The sequence below is a fragment of the Bos indicus genome, chromosome 18 (assembly GCF_029378745.1).
Source record: "Bos indicus isolate NIAB-ARS_2022 breed Sahiwal x Tharparkar chromosome 18, NIAB-ARS_B.indTharparkar_mat_pri_1.0, whole genome shotgun sequence".
NCBI classification, from domain to species: Eukaryota; Metazoa; Chordata; class Mammalia; order Artiodactyla; family Bovidae; genus Bos; species Bos indicus.
Window position 1 is genome coordinate 64344804 of NC_091777.1, and position 12469 is coordinate 64357272.

The 12469-nt window shown below is 44.8% G+C and overlaps 1 pseudogene; it reads left to right on the forward strand.

Moving 5' to 3' along the window:
- The first annotated feature begins 378 nt into the window (after positions 1-378).
- Positions 379-5547, forward strand: LOC139177009 (vomeronasal type-1 receptor 4-like; annotated as a pseudogene).
- The last annotated feature ends 6922 nt before the right edge of the window (positions 5548-12469 follow it).

The following is a 12469-nucleotide window of genomic DNA, read 5'->3' on the forward strand; positions in this document are numbered from 1 at the left end:
CCAGCCTCACAGGAAGGTCGTGGGCCATGTGTGTGGGAGGAGAGGTGCAAGAGGATGAAAGGACAGGCATGAACAGGAGTCTCTGGGAGCTGTGATGTAGGGAGACACGAGGGGGCTTCCTGAGGATCCTATAAAGAGTTACTGTGCATTGACATTCATGTCAGGGCTTCTACTGATACAGTTCCATCGGACTCATGGAGCAGCCGCATTAGGAGGGCCAGGCTCAGGGCACCCCCAGGATGGGCCAGAGCAGCCTGAAATAGGCTGGACAGGACGCAGCGCAGGTAGAAGTTGCCGTACAGCCTTGCAGGGCAGGACCCACAGTCCACTCACCTGTCTGGGACCTTTCCTCGGGGGCTGCCGGGAGATCAGGGGTACATGTCCATCTTCGAGCCCCAGGAGCTACAGCGAGATCAGAGGTACCTGAACAGGCCTGTGCCTCAGGAACTGTCACAAGAGCAGGAGCATATGTCCAAGTCCTCTTTCCAGGAGCTGTCGCGAGAGCAGGGGTAAGAGTCTAGGAACTGTCACGAGAGCAGGATAAGTGTTTAGGTCCTTGTCCCAGTAAACTCTAGTAAAACCGGAAGTGGTGCCTGCACACAGCAGCTCCAGCACGAGCCACAGCTGAGGGAGAGGCTGGCCGGGAGCCATGGTGCTTGTCAGGCGACCGCTGCATCTGCCAGGGCAGTATTTCTTGTTTCTGTGAGATCTCAATTTATCAGGGAGAGAGAGCGGAGAGGAGCAAACGAACAAAAAGGTATGAAGCTCATCTTGAGGTGAAGAGAGCGAGTCAGTCATACTGATTGAGGGGGCTCCTGAGGTGACTCTGAGAAGGTGGAGCCAGGAGGCTGAGCCTGAAGGACCAGACCGTTGAAGTGGCGGAAAGAGGGGCGACTAGGAGTTGGGAGGGGAGGCCAGGACGCGCTTCCTGCTTTGAGCGGAAGTAATACCGCAGCTGTGGTGGGAAAAGGAGCGAGGGCGGCCGTGGGGTTAGAAACGCCTTAGGTGCCCGAAGTCACTGTTTCCTTCTCACCTTGCTGCAGGTGCTCAGTGACAAGGCGAATGTTCATCTTTCCAAACGCCAGCTCATGGTTTCCTTGGTCTTTTCTGTTGTTTTTCTGATCTCTATTTCATTTATTTCCATCCGTTCTTTTTTATTTCCTTGTATCCATTAACTTTTCCTTAGTTTGGGGTTTGGTTTTGGGGGACCGAGGAGGGGGTGTTGGTGATATTTTGGTGGTTTTTGGTTGCTTTGATCCTTGTGGTAAAAAGTTACCTTGGTTACTACAATCTTTTTTCTTTATGTAGGCATCTGTTGTGAAAACGTCCCTCTTAGAACAACTTGTGCTGAATCCCATAACCTTCTGTTTGCTATGTTTCCACTCACTCTTGTCTCAAGGTCTTTTATTTCCTTTTGGATTTTTCTTTGACCACTGTTTGCTCTAGAGGTGGTTGTTCATCTCCACGTATCTGTGAATTTTCCGACTTTCCTGCTGTTGTTGGCATCTAGTTCCATATCAGGGGGTTAGAAAAGACACGTCATGGGATTTCAGTCTCAATATGTTGAGACTTGTTTGGGGGACCTTGCTGGTGATCCAGTTCAGATCATTTTTGTATAAGATAGTGTCCAACTTTTGTTTTTGCAGTTTTTAAAATTGGAATACAACTGATATATTGTTATGTTGGTTTCACGGGTAAAATAATGATTCAGTACTTGTGAGTAATACTATTAATTTGACATGTATACATTATGATGTGTAAAATAGATAACTAATGAGAACCTACTGTATAGCACAGGGAACTCTACTCAATGCTCAGTGGTGACCTAAAGGTGAAGAAAAGAGGGGATAAGTATACATATAAGTGAATCACTTTGCTGTACAGGAGAAACTAAATAGTATTGTAAAGCACACAATGCAACACAGCCATACTCCAATAAAAACATATGTTACAATATTGTAACACAACTATCCTCCAATGAAAAACATCCCATTGTATAATACACCACAGCTTCTTTATCTATTTATTTATCAGTGGGCACTTAGATTATTTCCAGGTCTTAGATGTTTTAATAATTCAACAACAATGTATCTGAGTGGGACCAAGGCACTGAGTTCATTGCAAATCCCTGTGCCCTGGGTTCTCTGACAATGAGGAAAAAAGAGAGGGGGTCACTGTGGAATCTGTCAAGTCTGCATGACCAGAGCCACTGAGCTTCTCAACCATGTGTAAAGACGTCTACTGACTTCTCAGGACCTAACAAGTTAGACTGTAGGTTATAATTTCTGCTAAGACATTCTGTCAGAGTTCTGGAGGTTTTTAAGTTGTGTGTAGAGATGTTACTCATATTTTTGTCTCTCTGATTGAATGGGGAAATGCTCCCCTCCTATTTTATTCTGGAGCAGGAGAAGAAAGAAAAAAGACTTTGTAATGAGATGAAATCTAATGAATTTTCAACTGTGAAAACAGTGCAAATGCTAGAAAATAAGCAATGTATGCCCTTTTTAAAGAATTGGAACTACTAAAATGGAAACCCAACAAATGACCTACTATATAGCACAGGGAACTCTGCTCAATTGGATCTGGCAGCCAGGATGGGAGGGGAGTTTGGTGGAGAATGGATACCTGTACATGTATGGCTGAGGCCCTTCACTGTTCACCTGAAAGTATCATAGCATTGTCAATCAGCTACACCTCAGTACAAAATAAAATTTAAAAAAAATGGTAATAGGATTAGAATAATACTGTTTGTGGTAATTCAATGCTGAATTTAATATTTTCAAATACAGTGGACTGTACCTTGAACCATGGAATTGTCTGAGTATTTCTGTCCCAAAATTTATATATTGATATCATAATCCCAAACATGATGGTGTCAGGATGTGGGCCTTTGGCCAGGTGGAGACCTCATGAACTATGTAAGTGCCCTTATAAAAGAGACCTCGAGAGCTCCATGACTCTTCCCATCACCTGAGGGCACGGCAAGAGGCACCAGTCATGAATCAAGAAGGCAGCTCTCCCCAGACAGGAATCATGCTGCAGCCTTGATCTTGGACTTCTAACCTCCAGAACTGTGAGCAATAAATTTCTGTTTTTATAATCCTCTTGAGTGGGTGATGTTTTGTTGTAGCAGTTCAGACATTCTAAGGCCAGTATTGACAAGGACCCCAGGTGGTTGTCATGGCTAAGGCTGAGCGCCATCAGAGGCAATCTCTGAGAAAAGGCTTAGTGATTCTGCACTGGCCGCGGCCTGCTCTGCCCTCCACAGCTCCCCCCGCTGTCCCTCTGCCCAGAGCCGAGTTCCTGACTCCTCTGTCCATGGTCCTGGGCACATGACGAGCTCTCTCAGCAGGGCTTCTCCCTCTCTTAGGAGGCCCGCACAGACGAGCTCTGACTTCTGTGCTGACCTGGGATGAGGTGAGTTACACACTTCTCTGCTGATTCAGCATCACATTAATTATTATTGCTTCTACTGGCTTGTGTGCATGTTTAGTCACAGCAGATACACAACTCCAAATGATCTGGTGGATTTCTCTGATATTAACTGAGGGAAATATCACCAGACTCACAGAACTGTGGGATGAGTGGTCCTCCTGGAGATTCTGTCAGACTCCTACACACTGAGTCCCCATCAGTCCATTGATTATGACGCAGGATTTCCTATCCAGGACTTGTTCCAGAGGGATTTCTGCTCATGAATCTTTGCTCCAGTATAATCTTGGTTCCTTCTCTTCACCTGCTGTCCCTTCCCTTGTGGAGGCAGGGATGTCCCCTGTCTCTCACCTCTCTTACTGATTCGAGAATTTTCAGTCTATTTGGTATTTTCCTTGTTAGGACAGAGACGTGACTCCCAAGCTCCTTACCTGAGGAACTAGAAAGTGCAGATCCACAAATGAATTTTTAAGTTATGCTGTGTGTGGTAATTCTGATGAAATATGAGTTTCAAACGTGGATAACTGACTCTATTGAAACTGTATTAAAATCAGCTGGACAATCGTAGAAGTTCAATACTTTCATAATTTGCGATTTTTTTCTTAATGCATTCTTACAATAGGCAGGAATGTCTCTAAGAGGTTTAGTGTATCTGCTTTTCTGTCTCCTGTCACATAGTCATATACTCAGTACATATTTGTAATCTCTATTATGCACCGACCATGTTGGTAAACAAGATAAATGTGGTCCTTTAAAAAAATATGTATTTATTTATTTGGCTGCCTTGGATCTTAGGTGCAGCATGTAGGCTTACTTGCTCCTCGGCACATGGAACCTTGGTTCCCCGATAAGTGTTTGATCCTCTGTCTTTGGGTTGCAAGCCGGTTTCTTAACCCCTGGACCCCAGGGAAGTCCGGATGTAGTTCTTAACTTCATGGAACTTACATGCTGGTGGAGAATAAGGATATGCCAAATAGTAGAAATTAATATACTAATAGTGGAAAGTATAACTGATGTCATGCATGTGTCTTACAGGTTGAACCCCACATGTGGACTATGACAGTCTCTCCCTTCTCAGGAGAGGAAAAGATCCAGAATTCTTTCCCAGTGTTGACCCTGTCATCATCTTCACAGCTTCCTTTCACCTTCAGGACACTGACATCCTCTCCATGTCTATTCACAGAGATGCCCTGAGAAACCCAGAGGAGGCGGCTGTGACAACCATCTTTCTGTTCCAGGTGGTGGTTGGGGCTCTGGGTAATGTCATCCTTTTTATCCACAGCATCTCTCCAATCTTATTTGGCCAGAAAAAGAGAGGCACGGACGTGATTCTCACACACTCAGTGCTGGCCAATCTCCTGATTATTCTCTTCTCTGGGATTCCCCGTATAATGGCAGTTTTTGTTTTGAGAAAGCCCCTGAACAGTCTCTTGTGTAAGTTTGTCTATTACATACAGAGAATGGCTCGGAGCACTGCCCTGTGCTCCACCTATGTCCTGAGCACCTATCAGTCCTTCACTCTCACCCCCAGGAGAGCGAAGTGAGTGATGCTCAGAGGAAGGGCCCCCAAGTTCATTGGTCCTTCCCATTGCACCTGCTGGATGCTCAGTTTAATGAGCTCAGATGTTAATGAATCTGGATGCTCAGATATTAATGAATATCTGCATTCCCTTGATGATTACTAGTCCAGAGAACACAAGAAATGATACTGACAATCAAGAGAAGTGGTTCTGCTCACCCACAGCTCCTTAGGCAGCTTTTATGTACTTTTGGTCCATCTCTGATGCCGTGTTTCTTACCCTCATGGTCTGGTCCAGTGGCTCCATGGTGCTTCTCCTGCTCAGACACCGCCAGAGGGTGCAGCATATTCACTCTGCCACTGGACACCACAGATGCCCCCTGGAGACCAGAGCTGCCCACAACATCCTGTTGCTGGTGGTCACCTTCGTCATCTTCTACCTGCTGAATTCTATTTTTTCTTTTCGTATCAGTGCCTTTTTAGATTCTTGTCTATGGTTGATACAGACCTCTAGTGTCTTGGCTTCGTGTTTTCCCACAGTTCCCACCTTCCAGTTGCTCCTGATGGATCCTAGAACTCCTAGGTTCTGCTCTTGAAGAAAAATGGTTAAATAGCTAAATATATAGTGCATCCATGTTCAATCTCTCAGTCATGTCTGACTCTTTGCAACCCCAGGCTCCTCTGTCCATGGAATTTTCTAGGCAAGATATTGGATCAGGTTGCCATTTCCTCCTCCAGGGGATTTCCCTAAACCAGGGCTCAACCTGTGTCTCCTGCATCTCCTGCATTGGCAGGCAGGCTCTACCACTGTGCCCCCTGGGAAGCCCCTTAGATACATAGTAGACAGCTTCAATAATAGCCAATTTCTTTCTTCTGCAATGATTTATATATTTATTTTATACCCTCTTTTACTGAAGCATAAATAACATGACACAGTATCACTTCAGGTCTTACAACATTATGATTGAATATTTGCATATGTTGCAGACAATCAGTCAAATAAGTCTAGTTGATATCTATCTACCTCCATATTGTTTTCAGTGTTGTCTTGTCTGATTCTTCATGATCATGTGCACTGCAGCACACCAGGCCTCCCTGTCCTTCACCATCTCCCAGAGTTTGCTCAAACATATGTCCATTGAGTCGGTGATGCCATCCAACCATCTCATCCTTGTTGCCCTCTTCCCCCTCCTGCCCTCAGTCTCTCTCAGTCAGGGTCTTTTCCAGTGAGTCAGATCTTCACATCAGGTGGATGTGAAGTATCTGAGCTTCAGCATCAGTCCTTCCAATGAATATTCAGGGTTGATTTCCTTTAGGATGGACTGGTTTCATCTCCCTGCTGTTGAAAGGACTCTCAAGAGGCTTCTCCAGCACCACAGTTTGAAGGCATCAGTTCTTCACTGCTCAGCCTTCTTTATGGTCCAACTCTCACATCCATACATGAATACTGGAAAAACATAGCTTTGACTTTATGGACCTTTGTTGACAAAGTGATGTTCTCTGCTTTTTAATACACTGTCTAGATTTGTCATTACTTTTCATCCAAGGAGCAAGCGTATTTTAATTTCCTGGCTGCAGTCACCATCCACAGTGACTTTGGAGCCCCCAAAATATAATCTGTCACCATTTCCACCTCTGTACGTACTACAAAAAGTTTCTTGTGACAAGAAGTTTGAAGATCGACTCTCTTACCACTTTTCATTATGCAATACAGTATTATTAACTACTGTCTCCATGCTGTACGTTTATATACCCATGACTAGTTTATTTTATAATTAGAATTTGGTACCATTGATGTTTGTACTGAGTACAAATTTTTACACAAAATCCAAACAACTTTGAAGATCAAATAGATAAATGTGCTTGCTGCCTTGAGAGGTCTGAAAGTGAACCCATGAGATTATCAACTTGAAAAAGATTCCAGCCGTTACTAAGGAAACCTGTCTTCCCCTTGGCCAGTGCAGCTGCCTGAAGGAGCCTCCTTTCTTCAGGAACATCTGAAGTGTTTTCACAAAGCTTATCTCCCTGTGCTGTAGCTCATATCTGATATACGCTTACACATAATCCAGTATTGTTCTACATTATGTTACTCCAGAGGGGGTGGACGTTTTATTTCATAGGTGAGGATAAGAATCCTGGGAAATGGAGACGGTGTTATGTTTTTGTTTGTGGTTTTTTTTCACTCGTGTTTCTCTGATATGCTGTAGTGTAACACAAAAATCAATGTTATTCAGTGGGTTACATCATTTTTCACATTGGATTTTCTTTACATGGCTCAGTTCAGTCAGTTCAGTCACTCAGTCGTGTCCCACTCTTTGTGACCCCATGGACTGCAGCATGCCAGGCTTCCCTGTCCATCACCAACTCCCAGAGCGTGTTCAAACTCGTGTCCATTGAGTTAGTGATACCAACCAACCATCTCATCCTCTGTTGTTCCCTTTTCCTCCTGCCTTCAATCTTTCCCAGCTTCAGAATCTTTTCAAGTGAGTAATTTCTTCGCATCAGGTGGCCAAAGTATTGGAGTTTCAGCTTCAGCATCTTTCTCCTTCCAATGAATATTCAGGACTGATTTCCTTTAGGATTGACTGGTTTGATCTCCTTGCAGTCCGAGGGACGCTCAAGAATCTTCTCCAGCAGCACAGTTCAAAAGCGTCAATTCTTCAGTGCTCAGCTTTCTTTATAGTCCAACTCTCACATCCATACATGACTACGGGAAAAAACATAGCTTTGACTACATGAACTTTTGTCGGCAAAGTAATGTCTCTGCTTTTTAATATGTTGTATAGGTTGGTCACAGCTGACTGTCAGTATATTTGATTGATTAGACAGATGAAGTCATATGATGGAGGGAAGAGAAGCTTCCCGCTCCGTATTTTTCACTTAAATGTTTAGTCTTTGTCACTGACACACAGAATATTGAGACTTAGTTTTCTATTTAATCGTAATCAGTGTTTTCTCTGTTGCTTTGTCATAATATATTTTTTCTGGGAAAATGAGGCATTTTTAATATTCCATTGTAGAACTTAGTAGTCTTTATGCAGGTGAGGCAGCAACAGTTAGAACTGGACATGGAACAACAGACTGGTTCCAAATAGGAAAAGGAGTACATCAAGGCTGTATATTGTCACCCTGCTTATTTAACTTATATGCAGAGTACATCATGAGAACTGCTGGACTGGAAGAAACACAAGCTGGAATCAAGATTGCTGGGAGAAATATCAGTAATCTCAGATATGCAGATGACACCACGCTTATGGTAGAAAGTGAAGAGGAACTAAAAAGCCTCTTAATGAAAGTGAAAGTGGAGAGTGAAAAAGTTGGCTTAAAGCTCAACATTCAGAAAACAAAGATCATGGCATCCGGTCCCATCACTTCATGGGAAATAGATGGGGAAACAGTGGAAACAGTGTCAGACTTTATTTTGGGGGGCTCCAAAATCACTGCAGATGGTGACTGCAGCCATGAAATTAAAAGATGCTTACTCCTTGGAAGGAAAGTTATGACCAACCTAGATAGCATATTCAAAAGCAGAGACATTACTTTGCCAACAGAGGTCATCTAGTCAAGGCTATGGTTTTTCCTGTGATCATGTATGGATGTGAGAGTTGAACTGTGAAGAAGGCTGAGCACCGAAGACTTGATGCTTTTGAACTGTGGTGTTGGAGAAGACTCTTGAGAGTCCCTTGGACTGCAAGGAGATCCAACCAGTCCATTCTGAAGGAGATCAGCCCTGGGATTTCTTTGGAAGAAATGATGCTAAAGCTAAAACTCCAGTACACTGGCGACCTCATGTGAAGAGTTGACGCATTGGAAAAGACTCTGATGCTGGGAGGGATTGGGAGCAGGAGGAGAAGGGGACGACAAAGGATGAGATGGCTGGATGGCATCAGCAACTCGATGGATGTGAGTCTGAGTGAACTCCGGGAGTTGCTGATGGACAGGGAGGCCTGGCGTGCTGTGATTCATGGGGTTGCAAATAGTCAGACACGACTGAGTGACTGAACTGAACTGAACTGAAGGTATAATTATTTGTATTTATTGCTGTATCAATTACATATAAGCTTCCAAATGTTCTATTTTTCTCCTTAGATTTATTATGAATGTTTCAAATAATGTCAGAATAGAAGTGCTCCAACCAAAGGACACAGACAGGCTGAGTAGATAAAGAAACAGACCCGTATACCTGCTATTTACAAAAAACTTTCCATCTAGAGACACGAATAGACTGAAAGTGATGGAAAGGAAAAGGTTGTTCTACACAAATCAAAACAAAATCAGACAAATACTTATTCAAAAAAGACTTGAAAATAAAGACTATTACAAGAGACAAAGAATAACACTACATATTGATTGAAGGATCAATCCACGAAGAAGATGAAACAATTGTAAATATATATGCAGGCAACATAGGAGCACCTCAATACAGAAGGCGAATCTGGTGTGTGTGTTACACCCAAGCCCCTCAGTCCAAATGAGCCCATGTCAGGAGCTCGGTGGCCCCTTGGGACTGGCGCTTCCACACTGGACGGATCAGATCTGGATGCTTTCACCCACTCAGCTGGAAGTCTGGGGACGAATCACGTGTTTCAAATATGGGAACCTGAAGTGTTAGTGACTCTCTCTGTATCTTCATTACCTAGTTGAGGAATGGCACATAGTAGGTCCACACTGTCTGTATGTGTTTGTGTTGAGCAACGTCCGCATAGTAAATAATCATTCAATATATTAAAACCTTTATGCACATTGTCCCAGACAGAGGCCACGAATATACAGCGTTATAGGAGCAGTAGGATTTCCCTGGTGGTCCAGTGGTTAAGAATCCGCTTGCCAGTGCAGGGGACATGGGTTCCATCTCTGGCCTGGGAGGATTCCACACGCCACAAAGCAACTAACCTTGTGCCACAACTACTTAGCCACTGTGTCCTAGAGCCCGGGCTCCCCAGTAAGAGAAGTCAGAATGAAGAGCCCACGCACTGCAACTAGACAGTGGCCCCCGCTCTCCACAATTAGAGAAGGGCTGTGCACAGCACCAGAAGCCTCGTGCAGCCAAAATAAATATTATTTTTTGAAGAAGCAGAAGATGTTCTATCTACCAGGGTTATCTTGGAAACCCCTTGTTTATGAAATGCAGACGTGTCCGCTGCCTTCATGCACCAATTCTCCAGAGAAGGCACCTGATGGGGAGGGTGGATGGTGTCCCTTCTGCTCCATGGTCCCCCAGGAGAAACACCAGGCCAACTACCTACCTAATGGATCAGGTATCAAACATCCAATTATCAAGTTAAACTTCCAACTAGCAATTGGTCATCCACAGATGAAATTAAAGAATTCTAACATTTTCTCCCTAATACAATTTTAATAAATTCTTTTCCCCAACCCCTGTCTGCATGTCCCAGAGTGCATCTTGCCAGAGCTAATGGACTGTAACACAAGGGCAGGCTTGTGATCCAATGACAGACTCAAAGAGGTGGTCTGTGGGTGACGCGGAGCAAATGACAAAGTCCTTCAGAGTCATGTGCACAGAATGGAGACATGAGGATTCTGAGAAGGGAAACTCTGCTTCAAAGGGGGCATTTTCCAGGTTAAACAGACCTGAGGCCATAAATAGAAAGGGCTGTGGAACTTCAACTCAGGAGAAAGCCCAGCTTCCAGATCCCATGCTGATGATCAGTGTGAACACAATTTGGAACAGTTTGGAAAAGTGAGACCATGAGGGAAAATGCCCAACGGGAGACACAGTGAAGGGAGCCCCGGTGCTCTGTGAGTGTCCCTCCCCCAGCTATTACTTTCACTGTAAACTTGGGCTCTCCCACAGGGAACTCAGAAAACTCTCCCTGCCCTCTGCTCAGCTGCTCACGTAGACCTTCTCAGTAATTGCCAGGAGTTGTCATTAGTCCGCAGACATGGGTGAGGGTGATGAGCACTGGGGGTAAGATCTGCCCCTCACTGGAGACGCCCCAGACTCTCCATGCAGACAGTGTCACCTCCGCTCTAGATGACATGATAATGGCTCCTCTGTGGGGACAGCGGGCCCAGGGACCCTGTCCCTATAACTGGGGCCCATCCTGACTGACACTTCCCTGCACAGAGTGTGGCACCAAGTGCAGGCAGGTGAGTGCTCCCTTGTGTTCAGTCTCAACGCAGGAAACAGGAGAGCTGGTTCTCAGCAGGAGAGGGGCTCAGAACTGTGTTGTCAGCATCTTGGGCAGGACAGGTGTTCCCCTGCCTTGTCCTGAGCTGCCCCGTCCATGCCCTGGATGGCAGGTGGAAGCAGGGAATGTACTGGGGTGTGTATCTGAGTGGGACCAGAGCTGTGAGTTCACTGAAGACCCGTGTGTCCTGGCGTCCCTAACAATGAGGGCAAGAGGGAGGGGTTCACTGTGGAATCTCTGCCAAGTCCTGTATGACCAGAGCTGCGGGCTTCTCAATATTGCATAAAAGTGTCTACTGACCTTGGACCTAATTGATTAGGGTTGGGTGTGAATATCATGGAATAGGTTGATGTGCAAGAGTTTGGATTAGAAACTGAAATTCCTGAAATAAGATTCAGTGACAGACACATACACATACAAACAGAAATACAGAGGGAAAAGCTGCCCTGTAACAATACTGACATTCTCCTTCACTGGATGAGGTCATCTCTGTATTTTCTGCCATGATTTGCCTTTCATGACTCTCTCTGTGTTTTATGTTATGTGTGTCAGTGTGGCTCATGTCTTCCCCTCTCTAACTGAATGTCAAAATGCCCTCAGCCTTATTACCATGAGCAGCAGGGAAAAGAAAACAGAATTTGTATTGAGACGGAATTCAGTTAACTTTCCAATCTGGCATAGTAATGTAAATGTTAGAAAACAAGCATTGTTAGATTTTTAAAAGATTGGAATTAGGAATTGAAGGAGTACCCTCTGTGATAATTCAATGTTTTATATTCAGAAATACATTGAAATATACCTTGGGCCATGCCACAAATTGATGTTTGTGTCCCACAAATATTCATATGCTGAAATCTTATATCTTAAAGACAAGGGTGTTAGGAGAAGAGCCTTTGGAGGTGCTTATATTAAGTGGGAGGCCCTTTGTGAATAGGATTCCCACCTTGTCCAAATTGGGCTTCCCTGGTGACTCAGATGGTAAAGAAACTACCCGCAAAGCAGGAGACCCAGATTCCATCCCTGGGTCAAGAAAGTCCTCTGGAGAAGGAAATAGCTGCCCTCTCCAGAATTCTTGCCTGGAGAATGCCATGGAGAGAGGACCCTGGAGGGCTACAGTTCATGGGGTCACCAAGAGTCAGACATAACTTTTTTTCAGTCCCTGTCCAAATTCATGGACACTTCCATGCCCAGGCTGGTCCACCCACACCTGTGGGTGCAGAGAGGCCCCTGGGGGTGGCAGGCACTGGAATGTGTGTCCCTGTCTCATCACAAGGGCCCCTTCTGTGGGTTCATTTCTGACTCTAGCTATGGTGGTGAGCCCCCGTGTGTGACTGTTTGCAGCTGGTGCTCATGGGTCGGGTGGGGG